Raw genomic sequence first — 16447 nt, 5'->3', positions numbered from 1 at the left:
ATAACACTTAAATGAAATTCTTACTTTTACTTGTTTTCTAAAAGCATAAACTCTTTTAGATATTAATTTTTCAGCATATAGTGATGAATTTTAACATTTCTTTCTGGTATAGCAGACTGGAGACATTCACAGCCACAGAAAGAAGAAAGAGGATGAGTCTGCTGCTTCACGCAAGAAATCACGCAGAAAAAAATATTTCAAACAAAAAATAAATAAATAAATAAAGTTCTAAAACCCTTGAAAGTCTCAGGTTACTTGCTGGTTGCAATGGGAATATGTAACCTTACAAAAGATAGATTTTTCTGTCACCGTCTTATCCTAGGGATCGATCTTCGCCTCATTCAGTCATTATGTCCCTCTTGACATGATGCAATATACAAGATTCTGCCTCACCACACAGTAGTCCTGCCCCAAATCAGTAAATTCACTAAGCCTAAGCCAACCTTTAGTTCTAAAAGGAGACGAGGGAGCTAGAAGAACAAGTTAAAGAATTCCACAAAGAAACAACAGGATAAATCCCAAAGGTGAAATATTCTACAGGACAATAAGCCCTGTCCCTTCAATAATCAACATTATGAGAAGAAGAAAAAAAGCACAGTGGAGGGAAAGCAGTGGAAGGAGGATTGTCTCATATTAAAGAAACATAAAAGCTTTAGCACCAAATGAAATAATCTTTAACTAGATTCCTGTGTTGTTGTTCTTCTTCTTAAGATTTTATTTAGGGGAGGAGTCAAGATGGCGGAGAAATAGCAGGCTGAGACTACTTCAGGTAGCGGGAGATCAGCTAGTTAGCTTATCTAAAGATTGCAAACACCTACAAATCCAACGGGAGATCGAAGAGAAGAAGAACAGCAATTCTAGAAACAGAAAATCAACCACTTTCTGAAAGGTAGGACTGGCGAGAAGTGAATCCAAAGCGACGGGAAGATAGACCACGGGGGGAGGGGCCGGCTCCCGGCAAGCGGCGGAGCAACGGAGCACAAAATCAGGACTTTTAAAAGTCTGTTCCGCTGAGGGACATCGCTCCAGAGGCTTAACCGGGGTGAAGCCCACACGGGGTCAGTGTGGCCTCAGGTCCCGCAGGGTCACAGAAGGATCGGGGGTGTCTGAGTGTCGCAGAGGTTGCAGGTATTAGAACCGGGAAGCCGGCTACAGAGACAGAGCCGAGGAGTGACTCTCAGCTCAGGTTTACCTTGAACCGGTCGCAAGCTCAGTCAGCTCGGAGCGCGGCCAGAGACCAGGGTGACGGGAGTAATTGGGCGCTGTTCTCTGAGGGCGCACTGAGGAGTGGGGCCCCGCGCTCTCGGCTCCTCCGGGCCGGAGACTGGGAGGCCGCCATCTTCATTCCCGTCCTCCGGAACTCTACGGAAAGCACTCAGGGAACAAAAGCTCCCGAAAGCAAACCCGAGCGGATTACTCAGCCCGGCCCCTGGTAAGGGCGGTGCAACTCCACCTGGGGCAAAGACACTTGAGAATCACTACAACAGGCCCCTCCGCCAGAAGATCAGCAAGAAACCCAGCCAGGACCAAGTTCACTTACGAGGAGTGCAGTTTCAATACCAAGGAGAGCAGCGGAATTCCAGAGGAGGAGAAAGCAAAGTATGGAACTCATGGCTTTCTCCCCATGATTCTTTAGCCTTGCAGTTAATTTAATTTTTTTTTCTCTTTTTCAATTTTTTTTCTCTTCTTCTGCTAAAATTTTTTTAACTTTTACCCTTTTCTTTTTTAACGTTTTTTAACTAGTTTATCTAATATATATATTTTTTTTCCTTTTTATATTTTTTCGTTATTGGTTTTCTTTTTTTATTTGTTTCTTTTTTCTTTTTTCTTTTTTTTTTCTCTTTCTGAACCTCTTTTTATCCCCTCCCCGCCCCCCCACGATTTGGGATCTCTTCTGATTTGGCTAAAGCATATTTTCCTGGGGTTGTTGCCACCCTTTTAGTATTTTACTTGTTCCTTCATATACTCTTATCTGGACAAAATGACAAGGCAGAAATATTCACCACAAAAAAAAGAACAAGAGGCAGTACCAAAGGCTAGGGAACCTAATCAATACAGACATTGGTAATATGTCAGATCTAGAGTTCAGAATGACGATTCTCAAGGTTCTAGCCGGGCTCGAAAAAGGCATGGAAGATATTAGAGAAACCCTCTCGGGAGATATAAAAGCCCTTTCTGGAGATATAAAATAACTAAAATCTAATCAAGTTGAAATCAAAAAAGCTATTAATGAGGTGCAATCAAAAATGGAGGCTCTCACTGCTAGGATAAATGAGGCAGAAGAAAGAATTAGCGATATAGAAGACCAAATGACAGAGAATAAAGAAGCTGTGCAAAAGAGGAACAAACAGCTACTGGACCACGAGGGGAGAATTTGAGAGATAAGTGACACCATAAGACGAAGCAACATTAGAATAATTGGGATTCCAGAAAGAAGAAGAAAGAGAGAGGGGAGCAGAAGGTATATTGGGGAGAATTATTGGAGAGAATTTCCCCAATATGGCAAAGGGAACAAGCATCAAAATCCAGGAGGTTCAGAGAACCCCCCTCAAAATCAATAAGCATAGGTCCACACCCCGTCACCTAATAGTCAAATTTACAAGTCTTAGTGACAAAGAGAAAATCCTGAAAGCAGCCCGGGAGAAGAAGTCTGTAACATACAATGGTAAAAATATTAGATTGGCAGCAGACTTATCCACAGAGACCTGGCAGGCCAGAAAGAGCTGGCATGATATATTCAGAGTACTAAACGAGAAAAACATGCAGCCAAGACTACTATATCCAGCTAGGCTATCATTGAAAATAGAAGGAGAGATTAAAAGCTTCCAGGACAAACAAAAAATGAAAGAATTTGCAAACACCAAGCCAGCTCTACAGGAAATATTGAAAGGGGTCCTCTAAGCAAAGAGAGAGGCTAAAAGTAGTAGATCAGAAAGGAACAGAAACAATATACAGTAACAGTCACCTTACAGGCAATACAATGGCACTAAATTCATATCTCTCAATAGTTACCCTGAATGTTAATGGGCTAAATGCCCCAATCAAAAGACACAGGGTATCAGAATGGATAAAAAAACAAAACCCATCTATATGTTGCCTACAATAAACTCATTTTAAACCCGAAGACACCTTCAGATTTCAGGTGAGGGGGTGGAAAAGAATTTACCATGCTAATGGACATCAGAAGAAAGCAGGAGTGGCAATCCTTATATCAGATCAATGAGATTTTAAGCCAAAGACTATAATAAGAGATGAGGAAGGACACTATATCATACTCAAAGGATCTGTCCAACAAGAAGATCTAACAATTGTAAATATCTATGCCCCTAACGTGGGAGCAGCCAACTATATAAACCAATTAATAACAAAATCAAAGAAACACATCAACAATAATACAATAATCGTAGGGGACTTTAACACTCCCCTCACTGAAATGGACAGACCATCCAAGCAAAAGATCAACAAGGAAATAAAGGCCTTAAATGACACACTGGACCAGATGGACACCACAGATATATTCAGAACATTTCATCCCAAAGCAACAGAATACACATTCTTCTCTAGTGCCCATGGAACATTCTCCAGAATAGATCACATCCTCGGTCCTAAATCAGGTCTCAACCGGTATCAAAAGATTGGGATCATTCCCTGCATATTTTCAGACCACAATGCTCTGAAGCTAGAACTCAATCGCAAGAGGAAATTTGGAAAGAACCCAAATACATGGAGACTAAACAGCATCCTTCTAAAGAATGAATGGGTCAACCAGGAAATTAAAGAAGAATTGAAAAAATTCATGGAAACAAATGATGATGAAAATACAATGGTTCAAAATCTGTGGGACACAACAAAGGCAGTCCTGAGAGGAAAATATATAGCGGTACAAGCCTTTCTCAAGAAACAAGAAAGGTCTCAGGTACACAACCTAACCCTACACCTAAAGGAGCTGGAAAAAGAACAAGAAAGAAACCCTAAACCCAGCAGGAGAAGAGAAATCATAAAGATCAGAGCAGAAATCAATGAAATAGAAACCAAAAAAACAACAGAACAAATCAACGAAACTAGGAGCTGGTTTTTTGAAAGAATTAATAAGATTGATAAACCCCTGGCCAGACTTATCAAAAAGAAAAGAGAAAGGACCCAAATAAATAAAATCATGAATGAAAGAGGAGAGATCACAACTAACACCAAAGAAATGCAGACAATCATAAGAACATATTATGAGCAACTCTATGCCAACAAATTTGACAATCTGGAAGAAACTGATGCATTCCTAGAGACATATAAACTACCACAACTGAACCAGGAAGAAATAGAAAGCCTGAACAGACCCATAACCAGTATGGAGATTGAAACAGTCATCAAAAATCTCCAAACAAACAAAAGCCCAGGGCCAGATGGCTTCCCGGGGGAATTCTACCAAACATTTAAAGAAGAACTAATTCCTATTCTCCTGAAACTGTTCCAAAAAATAGAAATGGAAGGAAAACTTCCAAACTCATTTTATGAGGCCAGCATCACCTTGATCCCCAAACCAGACAAGGATCCCATCAAAAAAAGAGAACTACAGACCAATATCCTTGATGAACACAGATGCAAAAATTCTCACCAAAATACTAGCCAATAGGATTCAACAGTACATTAAAAAGATTATTCACCACGACCAAGTGGGATTTATTCCAGGGCTGCAAGGTTGGTTCAACATCCGCAAATCAATCAATGTGATACAACACATTAATAAAAGAAAGAACAGGAACCATATGATACTCTCCATAGATGCTGAAAAAGCATTTGACAAAGTACAGCATCCCTTCCTGATCAAAACTCTTCAAAGTGTAGGGATAGAGGGCACATACCTCAATATTATCAAAGCCATCTATGAAAAACCCATTGCAAATATCATTCTCAATGGAGAAAAACTGAAAGCTCTTCCTCTAAGGTCAGGAACACGGCAGGGATGTCCGTTATCACCACTGCTATTCAACATAGTACTAGAAGTCCTAGCCTCAGCAATCAGACAACAAAAAGAAATTAAAGGCATCCAAATTGGCAAAGAAGAAGTCAAACTATCACTCTTCGCAGATGATATGATACTATATGTGGAAAAGCCAAAAGACTCCACTCCAAAACTGCTAGAACTGGTACAGGAATTCAGTAAAGTGTCAGGATATAAAATCAATGCACAGAAATCAGTCGCATTTCTCTACACCAACAACAAGACAGAAGAAAGAGAAATTAAGGAGTCCATCCCAGTTACAATTGCACCCAAAACTATAAGATACCTAGGAATAAACCTAGCCAAAGAGACTAAGAATCTATACACAGAAAACTATAAAGTACTCATGAAAGAAATTGACGAAGACACAAAGAAATGGAAAAATGTTCCATGCTCCTGGGTTGGAAGAATAAATATTGTGAAAATGTCTATGCTACCTAAAGCAATCTACACATTTAATGCAATTCCTATCAAAGTACCATCCATTTTTTTCAAAGAAATGGAACAAATAATCCTAAAATTTATATGGAACCAGAAAAGACCGTGAATAGCCAAAGGAATATTGAAAAAGAAAGCCAAAGTCGGTGGCATCACAATCCCGGACTTCAAGCTCTATTACAAAGCTGTCATCATCAAGACAGCATGGTACTGGCACAAAAACAGACACATAGATCAATGGAACAGAATAGAGAGCCCAGAAATAGACCCTCAACTCTATGGTCAACTAATCTTCAACAAAGCAGGAAAGAATGTCCAATGGAAAAAAGACAGCCTCTTCAATAAATGGTGTTGGGAGAATTGGACCGCCACATGCAGAAAAATGAAATTGGATCATTTCCTTACACCACACACGAAAATAGACTCAAAATGGATGAAGGACCTTAATGTGAGAAAGGAATCCATCAAAATCCTTGAGGAGAACACAGGCAGCAACCTCTTTGATCTCAGCCGCAGCAACATCTTCCTAGGAACATCGCCAAAGGCAAGGGAAGCAAGGGCAAAAATGAACTATTGGGATTTTATCAAGATCAAAAGCTTTTGCACAGCAAAGGAAACAGTTAACAAAACCAAAAGACAACTGACAGAATGGGAGAAGATATTTGCAAACGACATATCAGATAAAGGGCTAGTGTCCAGAATCTATAAAGAACTTAGCAAACTCAACACCCAAAGAACAAATAATCCCATCAAGAAATGGGCAGAAGACATGAACAGACATTTCTGCAAAGAAGACATCCAGATGGCCAACAGACACATGAAAAAGTGCTCCATATCACTCGGCATCAGGGAAATACAAATCAAAACCACAATGAGATACCACCTCACACCAGTCAGAATGGCTAAAATTAACAAGTCCGGAAATGACAGATGCTGGCGAGGATGCGGAGAGAGGGGAACCCTCCTACATTGTTGGTGGGAATGCAAGCTGGTGCAACCACTCTGGAAAACAGCATGGAGGTTCCTCAAAATGTTGAAAATAGAACTACCCTATGACCCAGCAATTGCACTGCTGGGTATTTACCCTAAAGATACAAACGTAGTGATCCGAAGGGACACGTGCACCCAAATGTTTATAGCAGCAATGTCTACATTAGCCAAACTATGGAAAGAACCTAGATGTCCATCAACAGACGAATGGATAAAGAAGATGTGGTATATATATACAATGGAATACTATGCAGCCATCAAAAGAAATGAAATCTTGCCATTTGCGACAACATGGATGGAACTAGAGGGTATCATGCTTAGCGAAATAAGTCAATCGGAGAAAGACAACTATCATATGATCTCCCTGATATGAGGGAGAGGAGATGCAACATGGGGGGTTAATGTGGTAGGAGAAGAGTAAATGAAACAAGTTGGGATTGGGAGGGAGACAAACCATAAGTGACTCTTAATCTCACAAAACAAACTGAGGGTTGCTGAGCAGAGGGGGGTTGGGGGGGGGGTTATGGACATTGGGTAGGGTATGTGCTATGGTGAGTGCTGTGAAGTTTGTAAACGTGGAGATTCACAGACCTGTACCCCTGGGGGAAAAAATATATATATATATATGTTTATAAAAAATAAAATTATAAAAAAAAAAAAATGGTATGTTCATATGGCATATTTTTCCCCCTCAGCTTCCCACCCCCATACGGCACATTTTTAAAACAACAAAGAACTCTCTCGCTGCTACACAGGTAAAATAAATAAGAAAACCACTTAATGGTGAAGTTGCACATTTTGGATTATTCTTATTTGAGACATAGGCACAAGTGAGGTATCAAAAATCACTGCCTTGGGGTGCCTGGGTGCCTCAGTGTGCTGGGTATCAGAATCTTGATTTCAGCTCAGGTCATGATCTCAGGGGCGTGGGATTAAGCCCATGTTTGGCTCTGGGCTCAATGGGGCATCTGTTTTGAGATTCTCTCTCCATCTCCCTCTGTCCCTTCAACCTGCTCTCTCTCTATCTATCTATCTCTCTCTTTCAAATAAATAATCCTTAAAAAAATAAATAAATAACTGCCTTTGAAGATCAGAGAAAATGATGGTAGCACAGGATCAAGTCTTTGTCTTCCGGGAGGGGCACTCCCCAACTTCTACAGACGTACCAATGAACTCCAGTCAATTGATTCTCAAGCTTGCTTCTCCTGCAGTTGGGTGAGCATCCTAGAGGAGGTAAGAAAAGGTTTTGACAAAAGTCAGGGGATGCCAGAGGTCCTTAAAAGAAGGGAACTTGCCTAGACTTATCCATACCTTATATGACTCTCTGTTCAAAATTCTTTCCTCTTTTCATCACTGTCCAGTTGCTAAGTATATCATTTGACCCATTAACCTGGCAAGCCGTGTTGCTCTATTCCTTCTCTTTGTGGTTTTGTCAGACACTCAAGTTACCGCCCCAACCACATGCCAGTTAAATAAGTAAACATTATTTATAATGGAAAGCCTAAAACAGCCACAGAAATGTTGGATGGATACTGAAGGCAATGCAGGCTGACTCTCCACCTTCACTGAGCCGTCCCTCTCTCACCAAAGTACAATGATCCTGGATCCAGCATCTGATCCCCAGATTACCATCATGAAGACACCAGTGGCAGAGGACCTACAATCCATGGTCCTTGACTCTAGAGAATCCAACCAAAGTATCTGAGTCACCTTTATCATTTTTACAGAACTAGAGCCTGCTACTCACAGCTTCTGACCATTGTGATGGTCAGATTCACTGATTAGTTGAAGCATCTGTTAAAATTGATCTGCTAATCACAAGTCGAGAGTGCTGGAACCAGAGAGAAAGCTCAGGCCTTCCAGCTGCCACTGCAGCTTTGGCAGCACAAATATAGATTTAGAACAGTAAGCAGCTCCCAAGGTCCCCAAGACCTTTTCAAGGCATCCATGATGTCAGAACTATTTTCACAGTAATACTTGCCTTTTTTCATTGCATTGCTACTTATCCTGATGGTGCAAAAGCAATGCGAGGTGAAACTGCTGACCCCTTTGGATGGATCCAGGCAGGGGCATCAGTTCTGTATTAGTCATCATTGTGTTCTTTACCATCATGTCTCTGCAGGGGGAAAAAAGCCAGTGTTACTTTAAAGTATTATTGACTGTATTAGTTTGCTGGGGCTGCCATAGTAAAATATCACATACAATGTGATTCAAACAACAGAAATCTATTTTCTCGTAGTTCTGAGGCTAAAAGTCCAAGACCAAGGTGCCTGCAGAGCTGGTTCCTCTGGAGACCTCTTCCCTTGGCTTATAGATGGCCAGGTTCTTGCCATGTCCTCACAGGGTCTTTCCTCTGTGTATTCATAGCACTGTGCTGTCTCTTCTCTTTGTGTGTCCGGATTTCCTCTTCTTGTAAGGACGCCAGTTAGACTGGATTAGGGTCCACCCTAAGGACCCATCCTAATCCAATGCAACTGGCCTCATTCTAATTTAATCATACCTTTAAAAATCCTATATCTAAATACAGTCACTCTGAGGTAATGGGAGAGAAGACTTCAACATATGAATGGGAAGAGGGGGTAAGGGCACATAATTCAGTCCAAAACATTGACAAAGCAGGAAAACCATTGATTTTATTAAATCTCATCTCTTGTATGTGTGTCTTTTTAGTATTCTGTGACAAAAGAGGGAGTACACATAAAATACTTCTCCTGTGTTCTAAATTATGATAGTTCTCTCAAGGGAAAACATTTGTGCAATTGGTTGAATTGCAAGCTGAACTAGCCACTTTTTCCATGAAACATCACTTTTGCTTGAAAATATAACTGACAGATAAACTGTGGTTATTCAGACTTGAGTATTTGGTAGGCATCTTCTTGAAAACGAATGAACTGAGCCTGTCACATCAAGATAAACAACTGAAAGTTGTTGCTAATGATAAAAATCTAAGCTTTTAGGTAAAAGGTAGAGTTTAGGAAAAATTCTATCTGTCACCATGAGTTGAATGGCCCCCCAATGTTTAAATACTTTTCTGATTTAAAGATACTGATGGTGACACTAACAACTATGATAGCTTGATACTGTATAATGAAATGTGTCAATGTGTAGAAGTTGCCTAAATCCTTGAACCAATTATCTCCCAAATAAACAAAGGCTAATGTTACAAAACCACACCTGGGCGAAAGTTTTGTCTGAAATGCAAGCTAGACCAATGGATTTTAATCAAACAGAATATGAGAAGTTCATTAATATGGTTTCAGATTCCACATGGCAACTAACATCACTTTTCAAACTACATATACATGTAAGGCCAGAGTTTTCTCATATCTTTAACCAAACCAGCATATTGCAGTAGATGGAATGCCTAAGTACACCTGAGAATCCAGCTGCCTTCTAATAAGCCAGCTCTGCCCTGACAGATACTTGAATATGATCAAACACCCCCAGTATCTCCCTTCCTTCCATCTACACTCCCCCATGTTTTCTAGCAGTTCCTTCCTGTAGGGGATATAAAGTATCTTCAACAGCCTGACATTCTCCTTTGAATTCCCTGCAGTTTATTTATAAACCTCAGAATACATGTCAATACACCGGGGTGGAAATAAATAAAGCTATTTCAAAGTCCACAATCCCTAATATTTCCAACCTGCAGGATGCCCCCGACCAACACTTACTTCATTTTTGCCTTGGTTTCCCATGAGTTTTCTCAAAGTGTCTCTAAGAGTCTCTAAGCATGGGACCTGGTCTTAGCTGGGACTGGATAATACCATGGAAGCCCAGTTTCCACACAGTTTCCAATTCTTCTGTTCCACACACACCCCGCCTGCCCCCACCCTGAGAATAAGGTTGCCCGGCACAGAGAACAGGACTCAGCATCCTTCCAGAAAGAGCTGAACTTTAAGATACACCCGCTCTGTGTCTGTTCCTCCCCTTTCCCACAGAAAAGCGTCTCATACGACACCGTGACACCACAGAGAAAAAGAAAATGACAGGTTGTCCAGCAGTCTCTGGCCACTTCAGGGAAGGAAGTCAGCTATGGGACTGAGATACTTTCAAATGATAAATGCCAAAACAAAAACCAAAAAAGACCAGGTATTTGCCTAGTGTGCCAAAAAATAACACATGACTAGGAACTGGGGTACTTGATTTCTTGCATGCTTCTTTGAAACTAGGTGTCTTGGAGAAGTTATGAAGCTTCTCTGGGTCTTTCTAGACTCTTGCATCTGAACACCCAAGGAAGTGAATATTAATGATCACTGAGGTCTCCCCAGCTCTTACCCTCCGGGCTTCCTCTCCAGAGACAGAGACACAAGTGATCCTTGATGACTCACATGAGTGGAAAAGAATGTGATTTGAATGTAGACCAGGTGAAACTCATTTCTCTGTGACTTTAGAATATATTTCACGGTGTGCAGCAAATCACAACAAATTTACCTTCCCGATGATGCTTAGCTCAGGCTAATGTTAAAAATCAACTTGCTTGCAAGGAATGTTGCTAGGCTCCACTACACAAGCGTAAGTAGTATTCCATAAGGCAGGCTGGTGCCTGCGAGAAAGGAAGGGACCCAGAGTCAGGAATGTGTAGGTTCTGGCCATGGCTGTGTCACTTCCTCACTTATCCTCTCTGAACATGAGTTGTTTCATCCTTAGCATGGATTCAGAAGACACTTTCTGAGCACTCACTGAGGCTCTGGAGATATACAGAGATGAACCAGACAAATCCCTTCTCTCAAGGGTCTCTACCTATTGAAAGAGGGAAAAATGGTTTTGATGAACTCTCTTCTGCACACCTCTGTTGCAGGGAAACAGAGGGAAAGGATGGGTATCTAACCCAGTGCGGTCTTCTGTTATCGGAGAATTCACCAGCAAAGCTAAGGCCAGAAAATGAATAAGAGATAAGGAAGTGGGTGAGATCCACATTGGGGAATCGAAGAAGAGAAGGGCTTTTCAGGCAAAAGCAATCGCATAGCAAAGGCAAAGAGGTATGAAAGGACATGGAGCTTTCAGGAAGCAAGTTGTTCAGGGCAGCTGAGTTTAAGGGAGCAAGTGAAAAGTACAAGATGTAAGCCTGATTGGTAGACAAAAGCCTGTGTTCCATATCATTTCATCCTGAAGAGAATGGGGAGCTTCCAATAATTTCAAGCATGTAATTTCATAGCCAAGATCCCCCTAAGGCTTAGCATCTGTATTAATTAGCTATTTCCGCTGTGATTATGATCTGTAACAATCCCAAATTGCCAGTTGCTTACAACAACCAACATATATTGCTTTTGCTCGCTGTTCTGCAGTCCAGTTGGACCTGACTTCAAGACGTGAGTGGATTCAGCTCTTCCCAGCATGTCTTCTTTTTAGGACTCAGGATGAAGCAGCAGTGACTTCCCAGAGCACACTGGTCTCATGGCAGAAGAAAGAGGTTTAAGAGTGCTGGTGAAAATCCATGATGGGACTTCTCTTGGAGCCTCGCATGCTGTCACTTCCAGCCATGTTCTATCAGTCCAAGCACGGCCAAGCCCCAAAGTCAACACAATGGGATGTATACTCTGCTTGTCATATGCCTTGCAGAGTCATGGGGTAAAGTACCTGAGCACACACTTCTGTTGCAGGGAGGGAGTGAAGAGTTGGAAGCCACACAGGCACATTCTCATCAGGATTCATCACCCCAGATCTCTCTACCACAGCCAGGGGATTATAAGATTCACTGCCCCAGACCCATAAGGTTGCCTGGTTTAGGTTTTGATATGACTCCAAAGTTTCCTGCTTTTCCATCCCCAATTTCTGGTTTCCTATAACTAGTTCTATTCAAACCAGCTTTTAGTAGTTGCTTGGGAAAGCCTACACCAGCACTGGGAAGGGGTCAGTGGGTCTCAGGCGGGTTAACAAGTATCTTAATTCATGATCCCACACAGTTAACCACCCACCTCCTGCAATTTCAAACCCTAGCACCTAAAACCAGTTCTACTCAAGAGTTCAGGCTGTAATTCCTCATTCTCATCTGGCCTTCCCCCATGAGACCCAAATTTCCTTGCTTTCTGTCCAAAGCCATCCCATTGCATTAATACTGAGAGAGGGGCACCTGGGTGCCTCGGTGGTTAAGCATCTGCCTTTGGCTCAGGTCATGATCCCGGAGTCCTGGGATTGAGCCCCACATCAGGCTCTCTGCTCTGCAGGAAGCTTGCTTCTCCCTCTCCCATTCCCCCTGCTTGTGTTCCCTATCTCCCTGTGTCTCTCTCTGTCAAATAATAAATAAAATCTTTAAAAAAAAAAATACTGAGAGCATAACATTTCTTCTTTTCTTTTTTTCCTCTTCAATCTTTGGTTTTGGGGGGGTTGTTTTTGGGGTTTTTTTTGTTTTTGTTTTTGTTTTGGCAGTGGGGCTTGTTTGGTTTTGTTTTGTTTTTCAACAAAAGAATGTTGGACTCTGTATATGAAGATGATGGTGCTTGGAACTTATGGAACAGGAATGCAACCATATGTAGGGTGGGAAAGAGTTGTCACAAAGATTATAAATAAAATTGTGATGACATAATCAAGCCATGGATTTGCATAAGATCTTCTAGAGAGAGTGGGAAAATAAACCTTTTTAAAATCTTGGTCCTGGAGGGCCGCCTGAGTGGCTCAGTGGGTTAAAGCCTCTGCCTTCGGCTCAGGTCATGGTCCCGGGGCCCTGGGATCGAGCCTCGCATTGGGCTCTCTGCTCGGCAGGGAGCCTGCTTCCTCCTCTCTCTCTGTCTGCCTCTCTGCCTACTAGTGATCTCTATCCATCAAATAAATAAATAAAAAAATTTAAAAAAAAAAAAAAAAAACTTGGTCCTGGGGCACCTGGGTGGCTTAGTCTTTAAGCATCTGCCTTCAGCTGGGGTCATGATCCCAGGGTCCTGGGAATAAGCTCTGTCAGGCTCCTTACTCAGTGGGAAGCCTGCTTCTCAGTCTCCCACTCCTCCTGCTTGTGATCCTGCCCTCGCTGTCTCTCTCTCTGTCAAATAAATTAATTAAATATTTAATAAATAAATAAATAAAATAAAATCTTGGTCCCTTTTGATAGCAACAGCAGCAAAATGCACACTTTCCTTAAATGGTTATCATTTAATAATGCCACTTTGTTTTCACAGTGATAGACACAGAGATCACAGGCAAACCAGGACTAGTGTGTAGAGGGCCCCAGAGGAGTTTTCAAAAAGGGAATAACTTGTCAAAAACCAGAGGTCAGACAAGAATATAAATAACAAGTATCCACTGAATTGGGCCAGCGTAGCCGTATCTTGTGATATGGGCCCCGCCTTGCACAAGGACACTCAGCTGAAGGGACAAGCAAGGCTAAACTCAGCTCGCACCCTGCCAGCCAAGCCAAGGCCCTGGTGCGGGGCTGCATCAGCTGGAGAAAGGGGCGGCTTTTATAAAGCACACAAAGGTGCCATCTGTTTGCCAAGCTTGAACCAGCCCGAGGGGCTGCCTCTGCATTTGCCCAGCACGGTTGCCTTTTTGACATCACACAAAGCACCATATGGCCCACTGGCCCTGGATTTAGCGACCAGAGAGTCAATGGAGAGGATGAAATTTTAAATTTACATGACAGCCCTCTGTCAACTATATAACACTGTTCAGGTGTAAAGTGGGGCAGGCAGAGGTGAACGGGAGGCTTAGCAGGTCACAGAAGAAGTCTCACCGACCACAGACATCTTCTGCCCAACCCACAGCATGTAGAATCCCTTTGAGACATCCAGAAGTCTGACAGATTCCTCTATGGGAAACCATCTGAGAGGAGACTGGCCAGAAAGCACAGATGGGAACGGACGTGATGACTTCTGAATGAACATTCTGGTCGCAAACTCCAGGGCAGATCCAGACAACAAGGCAGAAAATCCTGACAGAAGCAACCAGGCAACCCTGCCTGCCCCCCACCCCCCACCCCGCAGGCAGCCAAAACCCTTTCATCTTGCCAGAGCCTGACTTGAAGCAAACATCAGGCCCCAGGGGTGCTCAGAGGCCACATAGAGTGAAACCAGGGGAGGTTTTTGTAAAGCTCTGAAGCACTGTGATTGGTGGGATACCCACAGTGCTACAAAAGCCACAGAGACCCATACAAAAACTGCAGAGCATTTCCCTGGGAAATCTTCAGCCGGGCTGCCAAGCCCCAGGGGATGAGCACTTTGGGGAGCCACCCCTCTTTACTCAGGGACTCAGGAAGGACACCAGGAAGTTGACTGGACCAGAAGGGACCCCCAGCTGCTGACCTCTCTCTCCCTCTGATGAAACTGGCTTTTCAACATGTTCCTGCATCTGCGTGTGGGGAATACAAAAAGGGTGTCTCTTCAGAACATGTCCTGGTTCATGTTGATTCTATGGTAAGAGTTATATGAGCCATCTCATACGGAATTTCTGAATCCAAGTCCCTAGAGAGATCTGCCTGAGTGCTCGGCTTTGCAGTTGGAGAAGACAAATTCAAAGAGAGATTGACTTGTTTTTAGGCAATCGCCAGCCATAGCTGTTCATTCCAATGCTGACTGTACCATAAATCCCTGGCAGCTCGTCAGGCCTTCACACCGGTCCCTCACCCCTTGTTATGCCAGACCCTGTCTGTCCTTAAAGTAGCACTGGAGAATGTGAAGGCCTTGACTCTGGAACAGTCAGGAATCCAAGATCCATCTTCTTGGCAATGCTGGTTTTCCAAGACTGAGAGTTAGGGGTGGGTCTACAAGGGAGAGCAATCTAAAACAAGAGAAAGCAACAACAATTCAGAGGACGTCGTGAAGCATACTATATTAGAAATGGTCACTGTAGGAATACGGGCTCCTACCTGCCCCTCAGTCAACAGCCTCCCCAAGGCAACCCCCTCCCACCGCGATTGATTAAATCATCATAAACCCGTTGAATAAGCAATGAGGGGCATCTTTCTAAGAGCTGAGCCCTAAAGACCCTCCCATCCTAAAGGTGATAGGAGGAGGGGCTCCCAAGGAGGGCTGCTGAGGTTTTTGGAATGGCCTCAATTGCTGTGATACAAACAAGCTCTTCTTTGGAAAAGGGACTCGCCTCACCGTGGAAGCACGTAAGTAACTAATTTCTTTACTTTTCAGTTTAGAGGCTCCTCCATTTAAGGGGGCAGAAATATCAGGAAATGTGATGGGTAGTAATAGCACCAAAATAGTGTCAAGGAGGGAAGAGGTGAACTATGGTTAGTCCCCTCGTTAGGAGTTAGGAGGAGGTTTGTCTGTGAAAAAAAAAAAAAATAGAGTCTGGGGCATTAGGGTGGCTCAGTTGGTTAAGCTTCTGCCTTCAGCTCTGGTCATGATCTCAGGGTCCTGGGATCGAGCCCCACGTCAGCTCTCTACTCAGCAGGGGACCCTGCTTCTCCCTCTGCCTCTGCCCTGAACTCGTGCTCACTCTCTCTCTCTCTTTTTCTCTCTAAAATAAATAAATAAAATCTTTAAAAAACAAAAGAGATAGAGAGAAAGAGTCTGGGCTATGAAAGAACCCACACAGCTCTGGAGAAACTGAGAAAAAACTGCCTAATCTGTGGGATTCCTGCCAGACTATAGAGACCAGATTCATTGGCTTAACTCCCCTAGGAGAGAAGTGATAGGGAAAAAGGCTGATCTTAGTCCGTGATTCTATCAAAGTTCTCCAGATATAAATAATTCTGACCTTCCTCAGGCTGAGAGAGAGAGAGAGAGCGTACGCGAGCTCCGTGGCCATAGAAGGTGAGGCCAGAGGGTGGTCACTGGTGCTGCTACATTTCTTTTCAGAAAAAAAGGAACCAGGCATCTGCTTCTAATTGATTGAGCTACAAATGGAAGCTAGGTTACTAGTGAGGAAGTGGGAACATTCTGGTTCCCAGTGAGACCAGATTCCAAGCAGAACAAAGTGAATGTGTAATGTTTCCAACTAAGAAATGCTTTAAGCCTGTAGGACGCAGACAGGAGTAATCCCCTAAGGACTCATGGTGTTCGTCTTCCTCACTAAGAAGATCTGGTGCCACTCACTAATTAACTGTTATAAAAGAATCAGTGCTAAAGTTGTCAAAGGATT

The 16447-nt window shown here is 42.7% G+C and overlaps 1 gene segment (V, D, J or C); it reads left to right on the top strand.

The window, feature by feature from the left end:
- LOC116867075 overlaps positions 1-16447 on the top strand; it is a 470514-nt gene that overhangs the window by 353634 nt on the left and 100433 nt on the right.

The sequence above is a fragment of the Lontra canadensis genome, unplaced genomic scaffold, assembly GCF_010015895.1.
Source record: "Lontra canadensis isolate GAN:19392208 unplaced genomic scaffold, GSC_riverotter_1.0 scaffold12, whole genome shotgun sequence".
In the NCBI taxonomy this organism is placed as follows: domain Eukaryota; kingdom Metazoa; phylum Chordata; class Mammalia; order Carnivora; family Mustelidae; genus Lontra; species Lontra canadensis.
This window is presented reverse-complemented; position numbering and strand designations above follow the sequence as displayed.